Consider the following 21,924-nt stretch of genomic DNA (forward strand, 5'->3'; position numbering starts at 1 on the left):
GTTCAATGCTCGGCCTTGTTAGAGAGCAACACCTTTCATTGTTTAAGGCAACATGACATGATGTGATTTCACACTTCATATTGACGTTGAGGATAATTTCTGTCATGATACCATCATGTTCAGGGAACTCATTTTTTATTGAGAGACAGCTATCTTTATATGACTCTTATTTTCTCTCTAAAGAACACATTTGTTCTGGTACCTTTGGTATTGTCCAAGAAGTTAATTTTGGGAATATGGCTTTCCATTTGTTTACATCTACACTCATTCAAAAACAATGGATAGACCACTCATTGCTTTACCCTTAAACGTTTTGAAAAGTAACATTTACACATTTCAACATTTTACTTAGTAGTTCAAAACAGTTTCATTGAAATAGTTGCACCATGCCTTTAACCCTTTACACTCATGGGAAATGGCCTATATATGGGTTGATTTTTACAGAATCAAAATGAAAAGCATATACATAAGCATGGTAGAAATTGAAAGGGAATAGTTTGGAGATTATGGGAAAATTATTGGCCAAAGTTGAGAATAAAACAATTCACCTGACAAGACTGAATCCAAAAATTACACTGTTGAGTTTGTGCATTTTACATGTACTGTACTTTTCACCATATTTGTTGATAAGGGAATCAGAAAATACTCTGGATGCATTCAGCAACATGATACAAATGTTCCTGGAAAATGTGGGGCAGGTGCAACTTAACACAAAATAATGACAAGGGTTTGCGTGAGAGGATTAAATGGTGTCTCAAAGTGGCCACATAACTCTCCAATGTGTGTGCAGTTCCTAAAGGCGCCCACAGACTAGGTTTGGTTTGCTCCTAGCAGTTCTCGGGTAGGTGGAGCAAAAGTCTGTGCCTCGCATACTCCCCTAAAAGACCTTCACCTGAAAAACAAGAAAAGCAGCAATATTACCCTTTGTCCCTCTCGAGAGGCCGTAGCAACACCATACTGTAGCCAGTATACCCTTCCTCAAAAAAGTCTGAATTAATCTAAGATTAATTTAATTACAAATTTGCTTAGTTGGGCAATTTGACATCTAACTAAGATGTTTGGCCCTGCATTAAAGACCAAAATTGGTTTAAGATAAATGGACAGCTGAGCCATACAAATTGCAAAATATTTGGGAAGAGATTTTTGATGTACTGATTCCATGGCACATGGTTTCTGAACTGATACACAATATCATGAGTTCCCTCAGGGGCTGAGTCACTGGCTTACTGGGGCTCTCTCATGCCATCCCTGGAAGGGGTGCGTCACCTGAGTGGGTTGATTCACTGAAGTGGTCATCCTGTCTGGGTTGGCGCCCCCCCTTGGGTTGTGCAATGGCGGAGATCTTTTTGGGCTATACTCAGCCTTGTCGCAGGATTGTAAGTTGGTGGTTGAAGATATCCCTCTAGTGGTGTGGGGGCTGTGCTTTGGCAAAGTGGGTGGGGTTATGTCCTTCCTGTTTGGCCCTGTCCGGGGGTGTCCTCGGATGGGGCCACAGTGTCTCCAGACCCCTCCTGTCTCAGCCTCCAGTATTTATGCTGCAGTAGTTTATGTGTCGGGGGCTAGGGTCAGTTTCTTATATCTGGAGTACTTCTCCTGTCCTATTCAGTGTCCTGTGTGAATCTAAGTGTGCGTTCTCTAATTCTCTCCTTCTCTCTTTCTTTCTTTCTCTCTCTCGGAGGACCTGAGCCCTAGGACCATGCCCCAGGACTACCTGACATGATGACTCCTTGCTGTCCCCAGTCCACCTGGCCGTGCTGCTGCTCCAGTTTCAACTGACCTGAGCCCTAGGACCATGCCCCAGGACTACCTGACATGATGACTCCTTGCTGTCCCCAGTCCACCTGGCCGTGCTGCTGCTCCAGTTTCAACTGTTCTGCCTTATTATTATTCGACCATGCTGGTCATTTATGAACATTTGAACATCTTGGCCATGTTCTGTTATAATCTCCACCCGGCACAGCCAAAAGAGGACTGGCCACCCCACATAGCCTGGTTCCTCTCTAGGTTTCTTCCTAGGTTTTGGCCTTTCTATGGAGTTTTTCCTAGCCACCGTGCTTCTACACCTGCATTGCTTGCTGTTTGGGGTTTTAGGCTGGGTTTCTGTACAGCACTTTGAGATATCAGCTGATGTACGAAGGGCTATATAAATACATTTGATTTGATTTGATTTTGATCATGGCACAAGGTGAGACCCAGATGCAGCCACAGGAGGCAGATGGTTGGAGTCTTACAATATTTATTAATCCAATAGGGTTAGGCAAGAGAATGGTCATGGACAGGCTAAAGGGTCCAAATCAGTTCAGAATCCAAAAGGTACTGAAGGGCAGGCAGAATCAAGGTCAGGGCAGGCAGGATGATCAGGCAGGCGGGAAAGTAGTCCAGAGTCAGGCAGGGGTCAAAACCGGGAAGAGTATCAAAAAGAGAATAGCAAAAGGAGTACGGGAAAACACACAAGTCGGGAAAATGGGCGACCCTTAGGGGTGGTGGAGACAAGTACAAGGACATATTAGGACATGACACAAAAGATCAATAGTACAATAAAGAAATGGTATCTTGAATTTCCAATCTGTAGAAACTATTAGAATATAAAAGTTCAGACATTTTGTGAACCATCACAGCACAGTTGAAAAATAGATTGAGATTGATGGGAGGGGTTGAGGGTAGCTGAAGGATGGGACTAAAAACAAACAAAAGATAACTAGTGTAAAATGTACAGTTGAAGTCGGAAGTTTGCATACACCTTAGCCAAATACATTTAAACTCAGTTTTTCACAATTCCTGTCATTTAATCCAAGTAAAAATTCCCTGTTTTATGTCAGTTAGGATCACCTATTCATTTTAAGAATGTGAAATGTCAGAATAATAGTAGAAAAAATGATTTATTTCAGATTTTATTTCTTTCATCACATTCCCACTGGGTCAGAAGTTTACATACACTCAATTAGTATTTGGTAGCATTGCCTGTAAATTGGGTCAAACGTTTTGGGTAGCCTTCCACAAGCTTCCCACAATAAATTGGGTGAATTTTGACCCATTCCTCCTGACAGAGCTGGTGTAACTGAACCATGTTTGTAGGCCTCCTTGCTCGCACATGCTTATTCAGTTCTGCCCACAAATTGTCTATAGGGTTGAGGTCAGGGCTTTGTGATGGCCACTCCAATACCTTGACTTTGTCCTTAAGCCATTTTGCCCCAACTTTGGAAGTATGCTTAGGGTCATTGTCCATTTGGAAGACCCATTTGCGACAAAGCTTTAACTTCCTGACTGATGTCTTCAATATATCCACACAATTTTCCTACTTCATATTGCCATCTATTTTGTGAAGTGCACCAGCCCCTCCTGCAACAAAGCACCCCCAAAACATGATGCTGCCAACCCCATGCCTCACGGTTGGGATGGTGTTCTTCGGTTTCTCCAAAAACTACGATCTTTGTCCCCATGTGCAATTGCAAACCTTAGTCTGGCGTTTTTGGGGCGGTTTTGGAGCAGTGGCTTCTTCCTTGCACAGCGGCCTTTCAGGTTATGTTGATATAGGACTTGTTTTACTGTGGATATGGATACTTTTGTACCGGTTTCCTCAAGCATCTTCACAATGTCCTTTGCTGTTGTTCTGGGATTGATTTGCACTTTTCGCACCAAAGTACGTTCATCATCTCCAGGAGACAGAAGGCATCTCCTTTCTGAGCGGTATGACGGCTGCGTGGTCCCATGGTGTTTATACTTGCGTACTATTGTTTTTACAGATGAACGTGGTACCTTCAGGCATTTGGAAATTGCTCCCAAGGATGAACCAGACTTGGAGGTCTACAATAATTTTTTCTGAGGTCTTGGCTGATGTCTTTAGATTTTCCCATGATGTCAAGAAAAGAGGAACTGAGTTTTAAGGTAGGCCTTGACATACACCCACAGGTACACCTCCAATTGACTCAAACAATGTCAATTAGCCTATCAGAAGCTTTTTAAGCCATGACCTAATTTTCTGGAATTTTCCAAGCTGTTTAACGCACAGTCAACTTAGTGTATGTAAACTTTTGACCCACTATAATTGTGAATCAGTTAATAAGTGAAATAATCCATCTGTAAACAGTTGTTGGAAAAATTACTTGTGTAATGCAAAAAGTAGATGTCCTAACCGACTTAGTTTGTCAACAAGAAATTTGTGGAGTGGTAGAAAAACTAGTTTTAATGATGAAGTGTATGTAAATGTCCGACTTCAACTTAATATATATTTACTTTTTACAAAAGTACATATTTGGTGGGATTGGAAATTATGAAGACAAACACATTGATAGATGCCACAGTATACCTGCAATATTAAATCTGATTTAAGACATCGAAAATATGTTTGGTGCAATATTTGTTAGGTGAAAAATATATTAATGAAAATGAGCAGTCTCTCTTTGAATGACAACAAACACTTTATTGAAGAATCCCGTCCATAGTTCCCATTATCAGAACAGTGGTTCCTCCTTTAAAAGTTGTGAGCTTATGCCGTGGGTTAGAGGTAATTTAGAGGTAATTTGTGGTTTAGTCACCATATTATTGCTCCAGACCAGCACAAGGGGGAGTTAGAGCACTGATTATGCTTTTGGGTCCTACTGTGTCTCTAAATGACAATGAACAGGTGACATCAACCTAAATAGAAACTGATTATTATGTACGACTTCAGTATTACTTACGGAAAACTGTTAACTTCTTGCGGCTCATTGGGACCCTTCCGTCTCCCATGTGGCCAACATCCTTTGAAATTGCAGAGCGCCAAATTCAAATGACAAAAATCGTAATATTAGCCTCCCGGGTGGCACCAGCTGTGCCACCACTCGCCCAGGCTCTGTCGTAACCGGCCGCGACCGGGAGGTCCGTGGGGCGATGCACAATTGGCCTAGCATCGCCCGGGTTAGGGAGGGCTTGGCCGGTAGTGATATCCTTGTCTCATCGCTGTGTTAAGAAGCAGTGCGGCTTGGTTGCGTTGTGTATCGGAGGACGCATGACTTTCAACCTTCGTCTCTCCCGAGCCGGTACGGGAGTTGTAGCGATGAGACAAGATAGTAGCTACTAACAATTGGATACCACGAAATTGGGGAGAAAATGGGGTCAAATAAAAAAATAAAAAATTAATCGTAATATTAAACCTTCATGAAAATACAGGTGTTAAACATCGGTTTAAAGCTTAACACTCTTATTAATCCAGGCACTTTGTCAGATTTCAAAAAGGCTTTACGGTGAAAGCACATCATGTGATTATCTGAGGACAGTGCCCCACACACAAAAGCATTACATACATTTCCACCCAAGCAGAGGTATCACGAAGTCCGAAATAGCGATAAAATAAATCACTTCATCTGGCTGCAATCACAAGGGTCTCAGCTACATAACAAATGGTCCTTTTGTTCGATAAAGTCCTTCTTTATATCCCAAAAAGTAAGTTTCATTGGCGCGCTAGACTCAGTAATCCCCCGGTTTCCCTCCCTCAAAATGCATACAAATAAATCCCAATAAACTTCTTCCAAACATATCAAACAACATTCCTAATCCATCCTCAGGTACACTAATATGTTACCGGAGATAAAACAAACAAACAAAGGGAACGCCCTCACCGGAATGTGCAATAAACACGACAGCCAAAATGGGAGCCACTTAGAAAATCTACATCTAGCTCATTTTTCAAAAAGCAAGCCTGAAACTCTTTCTAAAGACTTGAGATCTAGGAACTGCAATCTGGGAAGTTTTACTTTTATATTCCCATTCCCAGCCATTGTAATCAGTGCTGAGCTGAAAGAAAAAAATATCTGGATGGATTGTCCTCGGGTTTTCGCCTGCCATAATCAGTTCTGTTATACTCACAGACATTGTTTTAACAGTTTTCGTACCTTTAGAGTGTTTTCTATTATATGCATGTCCTAGCTTCTGGGCCTGAGTAACAGGCAGTTTACGTTGTGCACCTCATTCCTCCAAACCTCCGAATACTGCTCCCTAGCCAAAAGAAGTTAAACCAAGTTATAATTATTTTATTTTGTTAGGATTATTTTGCTATTACTGGAGTACTGTATGCCACTTCCAAACGCTTGAGTGGTGCAACAGTCTAAGACACTGCATAGCTGTGCAAGCTATGTTGCCACAGATGCTGGTTCAATACCTGTGGCAGGCTTGACTGGGAGACCCATGAGATGACTGTAGGTTTTTGTTTTTTCTCCCTCTAAAAACATAAAGAATTCTAAATCACAAACTGACTTAATTTTCAAACTATTAACAATGTCTCACTCCATGTTCAAGAATGGCCTTGTTCTTGCTTATTTTATGTTATTTGCAAACAAAACCATATCCAAAATATTGTTATTTTTAAACAAAAAGATTATTATTATTATTATTATTCATTTAGAATTATATAAAATTCTGTTGGATATTCTCACAGACATATTATTAACCCTGTTATTAGCAGGACAATATACTCTGTATGTTGGTCATGGCTCCCGAGTGGTGCACAATGGGATTGCCTTGCAGTTCTCCAGCTGTATCCAATGAAAGCGCGCAAGGGCAGGGGGCACGAGATGGGCCGTAGAGCTGCGCACAGAAGACCGACCTAACCCATGGGGAAGGGAGGAGGAGGAAGGGGGACCACCCCGCCACACTTTAAGGGGCATAGCACTAACAATGGCGCTGACTAGGAAAACGTTTCCGCTGTTCTATTCTTAGTGCCAGTCTGCAGGTTCAATGTAAAATGCTGATGTTTATTTAGTTATGGATCCATAACGAATGACTATGGGAATAAATATCACTGAATTACATAAATCCTCCAATCCTTTACAGTGGCGCAAAAAAGTATTTTGTCAGCCACCAATTGTGCAAGTTCTCCAACTTAAAAAGATGATAGGTATAGGTACACTTCAACTATTACAGGCAAAATGAGAAAAAAATCCAGAAAATCACATTGTAGGATTTTTTATGAATTTATTTGCAAATTATGGTGGAAAGTATTTGGTCAATAACAAAAGCTTATCTCAATACTTTGTTATATACCCTTTGTTGGCAATGACAAAGGTCACACGTTTTCTGTAAGTCTTCACAAGGTTTTCACACACTGTTGCTGGTATTTTGGCCCATTCCTCCATGCAGATCTCCTCTAGAGCAGTGATGTTTTGGGGCTGTTGCTGGGCAACACAGACTTATTTGTACGATCGAATGGGAAAACATCTGTGTGAGCATTTGAAATAAGAGCAGGATCACAGAGGCAGGGAAGAAAGGATGGTGATCCTGCTTCTGCCTGCCTGCAAGCCAGCCAGCCATCTCCCAAGTAATTGCACCGGATTCAAAATACAGAATTATAAGCAAGCATTTAGTCAACATTGACGACAGTTTGAAAACTGGAGGTAAGCTGTCTCTCTACTACGTTGACTTTGGTTTGCAGTATGACAAAGTCATTCACAAATATCTTTGACATCTGTGTAAGCATTTTAATTAAAAACAGGATTAAACGAGTAGGATAAAACATGTTAGCAAATATCTTTGATACAGATGTTTTTAGCAACTTCTGGGCTAGCTAGCTAGCTTTAGCTTGGTACCTAGCTAGCACCAATGCAACCAGCCTGAAAACAATGACCAGTAGAAACTGCAGTCATTTTCAATATTCTTAGCAATGATTTAGGAATCCATGTGAGTAACTATTAGCTAGGTAGCCACTTGTTGTTCTCCTACTGAAGTCAAACTTCAGTTCATTAAAATGACTAGCTAGCCAGCTACTTAACCCTGTTGCCCAAAGCTAGCTTCATCTGGCTAGTGTGGATGGACCGAACTGGGTTATGTGTTGTGAAGCTAGCCACAATACGGATTAGCCATAATAATGGAATTTGTAGTTCGCCCTCAAAATAAAAATTCCTCTTTTAAAGGGATGCAAATGCTTTACATTTTTCACATTTTATGCTGGTGGAATCATGCCATATTTAGACAAGATAATGATAAGCAAGGGTTTGAGTGTTGAAATGTGGAGCAATGAAATGTGGTATCAGTCTACTCAGTGACGCCCACAGAACACAATTTTGATGCATTTACGCAAGTATTAGTGTCATAGCTCTATTTGCAGGACTTTAACTGTGGGAAATCACATCCCTAGTCAGCCTGTTGTGCGTATTGACATTCATATTGCACTGTACAGCCTTACTTAAGGATTGGGGTCTCAGTCTGCTCAGTACCCAAGTGTGTTTTTCCCCAATGTCCTCCTCAGAGTTATCAGACTCCAAAACATCCACGTTGTCTTGTTTTTCCTCCCGAATAGTGTTCAATGCACATAGTAGGTTGACTGGTACAGTAATCGTGGCTCATTTCACAGTGGTTACACATGATCTATTCCATTATAGCTATTCATTTGCATCACTTTTAATTAGATACTTTTATTTTGAAGGTAAACCTCAAATTCCACTATTGTGGCTAGCTTCACATAGGGGGGTCCAAACATAATTTATCAAATAACAACTGTCTTATAAATTAGGGGTGTTTAAGATGATAACACCTTGCTAGATAGTTAGCTAGCTAACTATAGTTACTGAAACAGATGTCATTTTGCTATGTTCTTAGAGAAAAACCTTGGTGACATCCATCAGCTAGCTAACTTTTTTATGACCAGCACTGACCCAGAGCTTGTGGAAGTGTGTCTGAGCTTGTGTAGCAGCGGCAGGTGCGTGATACAACATTTTATCAGCGTCATAGCATACGTATTTGTGAATTGCTGTGACAAATTAAATACGAGTGATAGTGTAATCAATGTGTAATAACTTTGTAAAAAGTAATGAATGTGTTATATTATTATGTGACATGCAGTCAAATCCAGGTCCTGATTGGTCAACAAGATTAAATAGTTCTATTTGACGTGCATCTTTTTTCACACGGATGACCCAAAGGGCGTTCCATACTTTAGCAATGGCAAATATACTTCAAATGAATAGGCTACACTAATAAGCCATCCATCCTCAACAGCTCAGTCCTGTAGGCCAACATTTCTGTTCTGCAGAATAAAGAAGTTGTGCTTTCCACCTGTCCACCGTGTCACCACATTCATCAGCATCTTTTGCATATTACATAACCGATCACCTGCACATAAAGAGTGGAAGCCTTTTCTGTTCACATAGTTTAAATTGTTTTGGGATAGGGATTTTATGGAGATGCCGTCTATTGCTCCATTCTTATTTGTGAACCCATTGATGGCATTATGGCAAAGAAACCCCTCTTGACTTCAACCTGTTGTGCAATTATATATGGACATTTTATGTGTTATTGTTAGTTTTGCTGATGATTGCATCCAGAACATTGGCTCATCTGGGGCTGTTTGATGTCGATCAGCAAGCTCCTGCTGAAAAGTGCCTTTGGCCAAAAACCCAACGATAGATTGCAGTTGGATGTGTACCGGGATGCCTTTTTAAAGTAGGTCCTAAATCCCTGCAAATATTCTACATGATTTGTTTTGGGAAACGATGTCTGATGAGCCAATGTGCAGAAAAAGTCTGACATTTCTCTAAAAACACACTCTCGGCGAAATGCAGCATGTGTCAAATCTTCTAGAGATCAGCTATCTCTCATTCAATTTCTGAAGATTTCGTTCTTTTATAGTATTTCAACAATGATTTCACTTTCACATGTAGGCCTACCTCTAATTGAACTGCTTTATATAGGTTATTAATCATAACAAATGCACTGATGTGGTCAAATTATAGGCTAAAGAATGTCAAGATATGTTTCACAATGGAAAACCCTTTTATGATTACTCTGACAATTTTACACGTTTTCAAAATATATTTTCCCCATTCTACGCTTGAAAAGCAGTTCCCTTATTCCATCACTTGGCACTGTACACACGCATGGTCATGGCTGTATGTAAATACACTGCCGATTTTGCAGGTTTTCCTACTTACAAAGCATGTAGAGGTCTGTAATTTTTATCATAGGTGCACTTCAACTGTGAGAGACGGAATCTAAAACAAAAATCCAGAAAATCATAGTATGATTTCTAAGTAATTAATATGCATTTTATTGCATGACATAAGTATTTGATCACCTACCAACCAGTAAGAATTCCGGCTCTCACAGACCTGTTAGTTTTCCTCCATGCTTTGTAAGTAGGAAAACCTGCAAAATCGGCAGTGTATCAATGACTTGTTCTCCCTACTGTATGTAAACGTTCATATTGATACATTTCACATTTTGCATGGATGATCCCACGCATGGTTTACACATAGATTTGTGCCTACGCATGATTGATAAATGAGGCCCCAGGAGACTGATGCAGTCTGTGTTAAACTTTTGAGTTTTATTTTTTATGCATGTGATGTAGGAATGCACTCACTGTTCCAAAATGTGATTGTTACGCAACAGGACAGTTAACCCGCACTGCCCTCAAACTAAGGCATGCTGCCTGAGAATTATCTAATTATTTGTTTCAACTTGTCAATTTGTAATTATTTTTGAACAAGTTTGATTTTCTAACAACCTTCTGAATTGAGGTGTGTTCCGCCTCACAATCAATTCACAAAAAAATGTAGCCCATTTCACTGTTGTGGACAATTTCTGTTTGAGGCTTTCGCGGAGCCTGACAAACTTCTGTCTTTGTCAAGAGCCCAAGCACTTTTCCAATGTTTCTTCAGATCAAGTATGAAGACATTGCACATCTAGTCAGAACAGGCCTTGCAATACCTTTTCCCCGGGCACATGTTCTGGCTGGCGCCCGTATTGTCTTCATTGTTGTTTTCCTTCCAAATAATGATTTCGGACGTGTTGCATTCCTATCAAGGTAAGTGCATTATTTTCTGTATATCATGTTGTCATTTCTACTGTATACGGTATGTATATATGGGGCAAAATGTATTTACTGTTTTATTCACATGTTTTCAATGACTGTTGAGAAATCATGCATTCCGATTCTTGCATAGATTGTAATGGGCACATATAATGTGTGTAGGCTAGACAGTAGACTTGTATTTGGTGAGATGATCTGTGAGGTGATAATACTATATTTTATTTGTGATTTGTCAAAAACGGTAAACGACTTGTCAAGTCATGTGCTCCGGTTCTTGTATACAATGCAACAAGGACGAAGATTTGTGATATACTGAAAAGTGGTCAAACTAAATTCGTATTTTTCAGGCAATGAGCATATTCATCTTTGACTTTGTTTCTTTGCATTTTATAGTGAATGGCATTCTGGGATTGTGGAGTTTTTGCTTGTCAGACATAAACAAACATGGCTGCCATAATAAAGAATTGATCTGCAGTTAGCCTAGCTGACATGCATCTCTTTTCTAAACAATATTACATTTCTCCCTTGTGCTCACTACAGATGTGGAACATTGTTAACAAGTCTTGCTGTTAGGACCCTAATTTATGTTTTTTTGACAGAGGGCCTCCCGGGTGCCGCAGTTGTCTAGGGCACTGCATCGCAGCGCCAGCTGTGCCACCAGAGACTCTGGGTTCGCGGCCAGGCTCTGTCGCAGCCGGCCTTGACCGGGAGGTCCGTGGGGCGATGCACAATTGGCCTAGCGTCGTCCGGGTTAGGGAGAGTTTGGCTGGTAGGGATATCCTTGTCTCATCGCGCACCAGTGACTCCTGTGGCGGGCCGGGCATAGTGCACGCTAACCAAGGTCGCCAGGTGCACGGTGTTTCCTCCGACACATTGGTGCGGCTGGCTTTCGGGTTGGATGCGTGCTGCGTTAACCTCTAGTGACACCCCATCCCGTGAACGGGACATTTGTCATCATCTGACACTAATTGGCATGAAGCAACGGACATAAATCTTCCTAGAAAATCTTCCTATTCATGAAAATCACAAGTGAAATATATTGGAACACAGCTTAACCTTTTGTTAATCACCCTGTCATCTCAGATTTTCAAAATATGCTTTACGGCCAAAGCTAGACAAGCATTTGTGTAAGTTTATCGATAGCCTAGCATAGCATTATGCCTTGCTAGCAGCAGGCAACCTTGTCACGAAAATCAGAAAAGCAATCAAATTAAATCGTTTACCTTTGATGAACTTCGGATGTTTTCACTCACGAGACTCCCAGGTAGATAGCCAAAGTAAAAATGTTCCCAAAATATTATTTGTGTAGGCGAAATAGCTCCATTTGTTCTTCACGTTTGGCTGAGGAATCGACCGGAAATTGCGGTCAAGACAACGCCGAAAAATATTCGAAATTAGCTCCATAATATCGACAGAAACATGGCAAAGGTTGTTTAGCCTCTTGCTCCTACCTGACACGCAGGCGTCCCATCTAGACATCTGGAAATGCAAATGCGCTACGCTAAATGCTAATAGTACTAGTTAAAACTCAAACGTTCATTAAAATACACATGCAAGGTAGTGAATTAAAGCTACACTCGTTGTGAATCCAGGCAACAAGTCAGATTTTTAAAATGCTTTTCGGCGAAAGCATGAGAAGCTATTATCTGATAGCATGTAACACCCCAAAAGACCCGCAGGGGACGTAAACAAAGTGAACGCACCAATTTGTAAGTCGCTCTGGATAAGAGCGTCTGCTAAATGACTTAAATGTAAATGTAAATAATTAGCACAGTCGGCGCTACACAAAACGCACAAATAAAATATAAAACATTCATTACCTTTGACCATCTTCTTTGTTGGCACTCCTAGATGTCCCATAAACATCACTATTGGGTCTTTTTTTCGAATTAAATCGGTCCATATATAGCCTAGATATCGATCTATGAAGACTGTGTGATCAAGGAAAAAAATAGCGTTTTATAACGTAACGTCATTTTTTTAAATTAAAAAAGTTGACGATAAACTTTCACAAAACACTTCGAAATACTTTTGTAATGCAACTTTAGGTATTAGTAAACGTTAATAAGCGATCAAATTGATCACGAGGCGATGTATATTCTATAGCTGTACGTCTGGAAATAATGTCCGGGTAAATCTCAACCAAAATATCCGGTCGGAGACCGGAAGAAAGGCTCTGCCTTGCGTCAGTTTGACCAAGAAAAAAATCCTAGGCAAATGACAGGACTGTTGACATCGTGTGGAAGCTGTAGGTATTGCAACCTCGGCCCCATTTAATGTGGTTCACCTTTATCAATGGGTTGAAGTGGCGCATTGATATATTTTTCCATTTTCAGTGATCAGATTTTCCTGCACTTTTCGATGAAACGCACGTTCTGTTATAGTCACAGCCGTGATTTAACCAGTTTTATAAACGTCTGAGTGTTTTCTATCCACACATACTAATCATATGCATATACTATATTCCTGGCATGAGTAGCAGGGCGCTGAAATGATTTTTAACACAATGTTCGAAAAAGTAGAGGGTCGACTTAAGAGGTTAGAATCAATCCTCAAGGTGTTTTTCAAAATTGCTACCTGCAAGATTTTCTCCGGGAGCATCATGTGACCACTTGCGCAATGTAGCCCCCTACGGGTATTCTTCAACATAAATGTGTAAAACTACGTAGATACGTAAGCTGGTTCATAGCACATTCACAGCTCAATGGGGACTCATTGGCACGCAGCGCTTTCAAAATATGGGGCACTTCCGGATTGGATTTTTCTCAGGCTTTCGCCTGCAACATCAGTTCTGTTATACTCACAAACAATATCTTTACAGTTTTGGAAACGTTAGAGTGTTTTCTATCCAAAGCTGTCAATTATATGCATATTCTAGCATCTTGTCCTGACGGGAACATTTTTCTTCTCCAAAAATGAAAATACTGCCCCTAGAGTCTCAACAGGTTAAGAAGCAGTGCAGCTTGATTGGGTTGTGTTTCGGAGGACGCATGGCTTTTGACCTTCGTCTCTCCCGAGCCCGTACGGGAGTTGTAGCGATGAGACAAGATAGTAATTGCTAACAATTGGATACCACAAAAAGGGGGTAAAAAAAACTGTTATTTAGACTGGTTTATGGAATGAGTTTGGATATGGATGTTTTCCGTGTGATGTTTGGATGAGGAAGTTCGCATTTATCTTTTACAATAAAAGTTTAAATTGACTAATACATTTGTGAAGACCTTTATTTCCCATCAGTACAAATTATTATTTAGATGCCTTTCAGACAGTGCTACCATATTTATGATGGTAGGCTGCATGGACAACTCAACAATGGTCACAAATATGTGATTGAACGCATCAAAGGGAGAACCGTAAGCAATCCGATGACCATTTTCAGTTTAATTGTGCATAACTACATGATCAACACGGCCCAGGCCGTCTAGCGAGTGAGGTAGACCTTGCAGAGAAAAGTTTCTCTAATACCCCCCGAAGGATAATGATCAGCACTTCTTGAGCAAGTGACAAACTGTGTTGGAATCCAGCACTGAATGTGCCTGAATGTGCATCCTGACTTGCAACAAGCTACACTAATTGCAGTTATCATCCTTCGGTGAATGAGGCTCATCTTGGGAAATAGGATACGTCAGACGAGGCAGTTCAAAATGTTGCATTCTCAGAGTTTTATGATCCTCACCAGAGCTCTGACAGTGCAGTGATGAATGCCCGAGTGTACATTCTTTAACATAAAGATGATTTCTGTGTTCTCCTTGACTGAAGGTGCTTATTCACAGCGACAAATCCCCTCATTTATCCTCAACCACATGTATTTTGTTTGGTAATTAAAGACTGAGAATCACACTCATCACAGTGTATGTACTTCTTCCTAATATTGAGTTGCACCCCCTTTCACCCTTCAGAACATCCTCAATTCGTTGGGGAATGGCCTCTACAAGGTGTCAAAAGTTGTGTCAAGTTGGCTGAATGTCCTTTGGGTGGTGGACCATTCTTGATACACATGGTAAACTGTTGAGCATGAAAACCCACCAGCGTTGCAGTTCTTGACACACTCAAACCGGTGCGCCTGGCAACTCCTACCATAACCCGTTCAAAGGCACTTACAAACACTGTATTTATCTTGCCCATTCAACCTTTGAATGGCACACATACACAATACACACATTCTCAATTGTCTCAATGCTTAAAAAAAACTAAACTGTCTCCTCCCTTTCGTCTACACTGATTGAAGTGGATTTAACAAGAGATCATAGCTTTCACCTGAATTCAAGTGGTCAGTCTATGTCATGGAAAGAGCAGGTGTTTCTAATGTTCTGTACACTCAGTGTAAATGTCCTATCTTTGGATATGGTAGGTGTGGATTGTTCACTTTCTAAGTAGGCTGTGTCTTATAGGTTTTTATTTTTATTGGTCAAACAATGTATTGACTAAATTAGCTCTGGACACAGTAAGCACATACAGTATGTGACAGTCATGGGTATGTTACAAATAATGTATCTGTCTAGGAATAGCTTAAATCTTAGAATAATGATTGGTTATCCTACCTTACACAAGCTGTTGTGTATTTCACTTGAACTTTGCTACGGTTGGATTATTCATGCCTTACTTGTTATTCACACCATCATGCCTAACTAATCCAGACTGATGTGGTTCACATCAACCTGGTAAAATGGAAAAGGAACATCTGCCCAGCAAGTTGAATTAGCCAGTTTGATCAGGAAATATTATCCGGGATGGCTCGTCGCAACAGGTTAAGGAAGTGTTCTCTTAGTTTTGCCGGTGCTAGACTAGAATTGCTCAACTTGGCATTGCATCATGCAGTTAGGATATTGACTCCCATCACGTTCCGTTATACATGTGAATCTATATTGTACATATTCATCCGACCACTTTCTTTTTTTGTTCGACATAGTAAGTATGAAGGGATTCAAATATTAAGAAAGAAATCACAAGAAGTACCATCACGACAGTCACAAGTCGACTACTGAGCGCACCAAATTCCCTGCAGCACAGATAGGCCAAGCGATGTAGCGTGATCACTTGCAGCCAATGATGGCCAAGCGGAGCGTGTCATCACGAATCATGAGTCGGATGTGTGTCTTGACCTCCGCCGAACCCCTGCGACTGACTCAGCGAACCACTGGCTTAGGAACTTATTTTTTTATTTATTTTGACTGATATTTAACCCCTTTTTTGGCACAATAGTACAGGTGTAGGATCTTAATTTGAGCCAGTTTGCTACAGTAGGAAAATAATCCTGCAGAAACAGGAAATGTCAATTATTACGTGGATTATAATTATAAAGGGACATTTTTTGTAAGGGAAAATCAAGTCTGAAATTTCAAAGTGGAAATTACAGTACAAACTTCAGAAGCCTTTTTAAAGTTCAAATACCCTACACGTTTTACATTTCCTGCAAGTTATCCTGCAACAGGGTGATCAAATTAAGATCTGTACTTCCATAATTCCATTTTTTTTAAACTGGTACCGGGTAACCTTCAGACAAGTCTTGTGAGGGTGGTCAGTTTTGCTCTACGACGGTCATGTTTTCATGAGAGTCTATGCTTTCGAATGTGGATTTTTATTTGTTTTGAGCCCAAACCATTTGGAGGCTACAGACCATTTAGTTGTCTGACAAACACCTCTGTAGCTCTACGCCGTTCCATCTCAGATGCGGAAGCCCGGAATTGGTGGATGTGGTGGATTGAGACACAGCCATGCAAGAAAATGGATATCTCTAGCTTAAACAGACACATTTGTTATGGGGATATATTTGTATTATGCTAACATCGACTCTTGGGGGATTACTTAAATCCGAGCAGGAACATTGTTTGTTTGGGCCTCTGTCCAACTCCTCCATTAGGCTTTTGGCCCAGGTGAACAGTAATTAAACAAGTCTAAAGCCCATGTCTGAAGTGCACTCCACAGCCTCGCCACCTCCACATTCTATTATTATTTTATTATATTATTTATATTTCCCTCTCCAGCCATGGTTATACCATTTATTAACAAGTGGTTGTTATCATCCGATCACTTGTTGTGTTTACACATGGTAATAAAATGTCTCTTATCTGTCCACTGCATCCATGTTGTGATCAGATTCCCTGGTTCCTCCGTGTATGCAACCTGCCTTGGACCTCCTTTTATGACACAAGCTGTATTAATCAACAGAAAACAGCACACTTTTATAGTTAATAGTTCAGTATCACAGTCTGTTTCACTCATTGAGGGTTGATGTGCTAGCATTACATAAATTAAACTGAACTACAAATGTATTGGGGATGCATGGGACGGACTATGATGGAGTCACAACAGAAGAGCGTGACAACAATCTTAGAACGTTCAATGAACGTTTCTAAAGTTTCCTTGTGGTTTTTATGGAAAATGTTCATGTTCCCGAGAACAGAATGTAGAACTTGTTCATGTTTAGAATTTCATTTTTTAGAACATTCCCAGAATACACACTGAACAAAAATATGAATGTGACATGCAGCAATTCACTGAGTTACAGTTCATATAAGGAAATATGTCATTTGAAATGAATTTTAGGCCATAATCTATGGATTTCACATGACTAGGCCATAATCTATGGATTCCACATGACTAGGAATACAGATATGCATCTGTGGACCAGTCAGTATCTTGTGTGACCACCATTTGCCTCCTTCACATAGAGTTGATTAGGCTGTTGATTGTGGCCTGTGGAATGTTGTCCCACTCCTCATCAATGGCTGTGCGACATTTCTTGATGATGGTAGGAACTGGAACATGCTGTCGTACACGTCAATCCAGAGCATCCCAAACATGCTCAAATGGGTGACATGTCTGGTGAGTAATGCAAGCCATGTAAGAACTGGGACATTTTCAGCTTCCTGGAATTGTGTATAGATCCTTGCGACATGGGGCTGTTCATTATTGTGATGGTGACGGATGAATGGCACGACAATGGGCCTCAGGACCCCGTCACGCTTATGCTGTGCATTCAAATTGCCATCGATAAAATGCAATTGTGTTTGTTGTCCGTAGCTTATTCCTGCCCATACCATAACCCCACCGCCACCATGGAGCACTCCGATCACAATGTTCATATCAGCAAACCACTCGCCAAAACAATGCCATACACATGGTCTGCAGTTGTAGGCCGGTTGGACGTACTACCAAATTCTTGAAAATGACGTTGGATGCGGTTTATGGTAGAGAAATTAATATTAAATTCTCTGACAACAGCTCTGGTGGACATTCCTGCAGTCAGCATATCTATTTCAAGTTCCTCCAAAACTTGAAACATCTGTCGCATTGTGTGACAAAACTGCACATTTTAGAGTGACCTTTTATTGTCCCCTGCACAAGGTGTACCTGTTATAATGATCATAATGTTTAACCAGCTTCTTGATATGCCACAGCTGTCAGGTGGATGGATTATCTTGGTAAAGGAGAAAGGCTCACTAACAGGGTTCTAAACACGTTTGTGCACACAATTTGAGAGAAATAAGCTTTTTGTGGTTATGGAACATTTCTGGGATATTTTATTTCAGCTCATGAAACATGGGACCAGCACTGTACATGTTGGGGTTTAAATTTTTGTTCAGTGTAGTAATAATGTGACATTAAATGGAATGCGGAGTCATCCAATTAGCCATATAAAATAGTCTTAGAGTGACTAATCATCACCCATAATATTTTCTCCTAATTAAATTCCTCATCTGTGACTGTTTGTAGACATTTAGAAAATATGCATAGAAAATAGATGTGACAATTGCCTGCTAGGGTACATTTCAATTGAACTATCTTTTGTTGATGAAAACAGCTGGACGTAATGACATCACACCTAAAAAAAATGAATCAAAATGTTGCGGTTTTTCCACTTCCCATTTAGGCAAATTGCGCATGAAAAATGTTGACAACCTGTATGCCCTCCCACCTATCTGTTTTATGTCTCAAGTATCCTGCGAAAGCCAGCATGGATACAATGCAATAATTGACTGATATTTGTCATATTCTAATAATTACCATGTGCCAACGTATCGCCATGGTGAAACTTGCACTCCTGTATATCTGAAATAATTGGATGGTGAAACTTGCCAGCCAACCAGAAAATCATGATGAAGCAATTCAGGCATTCTTGAAAATAAGGACAATCCGTGTCCTGCAAAATAAACATTGTTTTTTTTATAGTAGAATTAATTGTGGAGTGGAGCTTTATAGTTACACAGTGTTATCACGCATCCTGGGTACCTTAAATGATTTGTAAATCATTATTTATTTGAAAATCTCCGTTTCCATCATCATTTGTCGCAAATAAATGTAATGACATCACATTAATGTGGATGCTGCTATGATTACAGATAATTCTGAATCTGTCACGTTCTGACCATAGTTCTTGTGTTATTTGTTTGTTTTAGTTGGTCAGGACGTGAGTTGGGTGGGCATTCTATGTTTTGTGTTTCTAGGTTGGTTTTCTGTGTTCGGCCTAGTATGGTTCTCAATCAGAGCCAGGTGTCGTTAGTTGTCTCTGATTCAGAATCATACTTAGGTAGCCTGGGTTTCACTGTTGTTTTGTGGGTGATTGTTTCCGTGTCTGTTTGCCACAAGGTACTGTTTCGGTTTTGTTCTGTATTTCATTGAGTGTTCAGTTTATGTTTTTAAATAAACAACCATGGACACATACCACGCCGCATCTTGGTCCGATCCTTGCTACACCTCCTCTTCAGACGAAGAGGAGGATAACCTTTACAGAATCGGGAGGATGGAGAACAATCAGCCTCACTAGGCAATTTTCCATTGACCCAGGTTTAGTCGACAATTAACATTAATTACTATTCATTTAATTTCTCCACATTAATTACTCCAATGACAACACATTTTTTACCACTTTTTACCATTAATTTCTATTGGCCACAAAACAAATTGCAAATGGATTCAACAGGTTTGTAGAGTCACAAGGTTGAGTCGTTGTGTGTTTAGAAATATGGGACCAAATACTGGACTTTTGACTACTTTATTTATAAGAATCTTTAGGGGGGGGTCAATTTTGACCACTACCTTTTTGAGAAGAAAAACATTTATTCTGAGCAATTGTATTAGAATAAAATAATATAATTTCCACATTTTGAGCATACAATATAGCTCAGTGATTGCTTATCTTTATCAAGGGTGTCAATAATTTCAAACCCCACTGTATATACAAAGACAGTAGATTTGTATATAGTGTCTGTTAAGCCAACATTCCACTCCTTTTACTCTGTCATTGCAAAACATATTTGACACGTCAAATCAAATTGTATTTGTCACATACACATGGATAGCAGATGTTAATGCGAGTGTAGTGAAATGCTTGTGCTTCTAGTTCCGACAATGCAGTAATAACCAATGAGTAATCCAACCTAACAATTTCACAACAACTACCTTATACACACAAGTGTAAAGAGATGTATTTTTATGTACATATTCTTCATGAAGGAGTGATGGTACAGAACGGCATAGGCAAGATGCAGTAGATGGTACAGTATATACATATGAGATGAGTAATGTAGGGTATGTAAACATTATATTAAGTGGCATTGTTTAAAGTGGCTAGTGATACATTTTTTACATCGATTTGTCCATTATTAGAGTGGCTGGAATTGAGTCAGTATGTTGGCAGCAGCCACTCAATGTTAGTCTGATGGCCTTGAGATAGAAGCTGTTTTTCAGTCTCTCGGTTGATGCACCTGTACTGACCTCGCCTTCTGGATGATAGCGGGGTGAACAGGCAGTGGCTCGGGTGGTTGTCCTTGATGATCTTTATGGCCTTCCTGTGACATCGGGTGGTGTAGGTTTCCTGGAGGGCAGGTAGTTTGCACCCAGTGATGCGTTGTGCAGACCACACTACTCTCTGGAGAGCCTTATGGTTGTGGGCAGAGCAGTTGCCGTACCAGGCGGTGATACAGCCCGACAGGATGCTCTCGATTGTGCATCTGTAAAAGTTTGTGAGTGCTTTTGGTGACAAGCCGAAATTCTTAAGCCTCCTGCGGTTGAAGAGGCACTGCTGCATGGTGTTACGAGCAGAGACAGGAAAGGAAGCGAGACATCCCACTTGTCGGCCACTTACTAATTTTTTTCTGTTGCAATGGTAGTCAATGAGCTAATTAGAACAGACACAGCTGCATTCACATGGTTTTCTATGAGAGAGCCACCCCCGAAACGAACCATGTTTTTAATGTGAGTGGAGTTGTGGGCCAGTGGAGGGACAGTGTTGACCGGTATGAGCTGCAAAAGCTTCCCTTCCGGGCTGTACTGGCAGCGTATGTAGTGGGAGAAGGCCCCACTGTATGTTGAACAGTGTATACCAAAGGGTTGACGGCTGAGGAGAGGTATCCACCCACACAAAACACATTAAGCAGCTCCCCCATCTCCGGGTCACAGTTCACTGGGTCGCACACCAACGACAGTACGTTGATGATAAAGAAGGGACACCACATGACCACGAACAGGAATAAGACCGATTCCAGGAACTTGGATGCCTTCTGCACGTTGCTGATTGACTGCATGGTGTGATGGCTTAACCGCTGGGCGACCTTGGCCCTGCTGACCCCTCTTCCTAACCCTCCTGTGTCGCGACTTAGCGAACGCATGAAGAAGAGCTAATCTTAGAGAGAGGCCTGGGGGAAGAAGCCCAGCAACAGGGTGGCGGCCCACTTGGGCCGGGGATCCAGCTGGTCCAGGCGGAGGGAAGCTTCAGTATGCAGGGTGCTGATGGTGAGGAAGTAGGTGACCACCATGATAGTGAGGGGGGGTGAAGGCCACGAAGGAGCCAAACAGGATGAAACTGCTATCTGCCACCATGGAACACGTTGGTATGGTCCCGCAGGCCTAGGACAGAGATTAGCATTGAGATACCTACAGATCAATCCAATCAAGCTTTATTTTACTGTACTTTTCAGACATGGAATGCAACCCAATGTGAATTACAGAAAGAAAAAAAGCTGAAATATTTAGTACACAAACAAGATCAATTGTCACCAAGATGGCATAGCAGTCAGACGTCTTTTGTCCTTGTCTTGTCATGTCCCGTATATATACAGTGCCTTGCGAAAGTATTCGGCCCCCTTGCACTTTGCGACCTTTTGCCACATTTCAGGCTTCAAACATAAAGATATAAAACTGTA

General features: G+C 40.8%; 1 pseudogene; it reads right to left on the bottom strand.

Moving 5' to 3' along the window:
• The window catches only part of LOC115139087 (5-hydroxytryptamine receptor 2A-like), a 106,223-nt pseudogene that overhangs the window by 69,715 nt on the left and 14,584 nt on the right, over nt 1-21,924 (bottom strand).

The sequence above is a fragment of the Oncorhynchus nerka genome, linkage group LG12, assembly GCF_034236695.1.
Source record: "Oncorhynchus nerka isolate Pitt River linkage group LG12, Oner_Uvic_2.0, whole genome shotgun sequence".
NCBI lineage: Eukaryota > Metazoa > Chordata > Actinopteri > Salmoniformes > Salmonidae > Oncorhynchus > Oncorhynchus nerka.